Source organism: Propithecus coquereli, unplaced genomic scaffold (assembly GCF_000956105.1).
Source record: "Propithecus coquereli isolate 6110/MARCELLA unplaced genomic scaffold, Pcoq_1.0 Scaffold48, whole genome shotgun sequence".
NCBI classification, from domain to species: Eukaryota; Metazoa; Chordata; class Mammalia; order Primates; family Indriidae; genus Propithecus; species Propithecus coquereli.
This window is the reverse complement of record NW_012150618.1, coordinates 6,787,206-6,788,470: the sequence shown is the minus strand read 5'-3', so window position 1 is coordinate 6,788,470 and position 1,265 is coordinate 6,787,206. Positions and strand designations below refer to the sequence as shown.

General features: G+C 42.5%; 1 protein-coding gene across 2 annotated transcripts in view; it reads left to right on the top strand.

Moving 5' to 3' along the window:
- The window catches only part of STX11 (syntaxin 11), a 50,684-nt gene that overhangs the window by 23,731 nt on the left and 25,688 nt on the right, over window positions 1-1,265 (top strand). The gene's annotated exons all lie outside the window — the stretch shown is intronic.

Genomic DNA, 1,265 nt, shown 5'->3' with positions numbered 1-1,265 from the left:
AGTGTTATTTTTTTGTAGAGATGGGGTCTTGATATGTTGCCCAGGCTGATCTTGAACTCCTGGCCTCAAGCACTCTTCCTGCCTCAGCCTCCCATAGTGCTGAGATTATAGAAGTGAGCCATCATGCCCAACCTGCTCTGAGTAAAACCTCGACTTACCTTTGGCTCCTCTTTCTCTCTCATGCCTATATCCAATTAATCAGCAAGTCCTGTCAGCCTCTCCTTGGGAACATATCCAGAACCTGACCACTTCTCACCAGCTTTACTGCTATGGCTTTGTATTAGTCAGGGCTAGCCAGAGAAATAGAATAAATAGTATATATGCATATATTAATAGACAGGTAGATATCTGTCTCTATATAAAGAGATCAAATATATATATTGTAAGGAATTGGCTCATACAATTACAGAGGCTGAGAAGCCCCAAGGTCAGTGGACAGCAAGCTGGAGACCCAGAAGAGCTGATGGCCTAGTTCTAGTTTGAGTCTGAGCCTGAGAAGCAGAAGAGCCAATGGTGTCTGAGTCCAGTCTCAGTCCAAGGTCAAAGGCAGGAGAAGACTAATGCTTCATTTCAAAGACAGTCAAGCAGAGATAGCTTACCTACTCAGCCTTTTTGTTCCATTCAGGCCTCCAGTGAATGATCACACCCCTCTCCCCCAATCAGGAAGGGCTATCTGCTTTACTCGGTCTACCCATTTAAATGTTAATCTCATCAGGAAATACCCTCACAGACACACCAAAAATAACGTTTAACCGAATATCTGGGCAGCTCATGACCCAGTCAAGTTGACACAACTAATTAGTCATCACAGCTTCCTAACTTGTTGATCTGCTTTTATCTTTGTCCCTTAATCTATCCTCAACATAACTGGATTTTTTTAAAAAGCCTCATTATTTAGCTCCTTTGCTAAAAATTCTTCAACCTTCTCATCTCAATGTGAAATTAACATTGGACTATCATGACCACCAAGGCCCTACATGCTGTGTTCCCTCTCCTAACCCCACTGCTGTCACTCTTCCCCCACTCTTTCTGTTCTGCCCGCAGTGACGTTTCTCCAAGAAGCCAAGCATGCCTCTGCCTCAGGGTCTTTACATCTGCAGATCCCTAGGCTTGAAATGGTCGTATTCCAAATATCCACCTACTTTCCTCCCTCAATAACTTTCTTATCTAGAGCCTTACAGTAAACCCATTTTTAAAAATACAGCACCCATCCCTCTTATTTTACTTTCTTAAAAAATTAACTGTGTTCTTTTAGAACAGTTTTA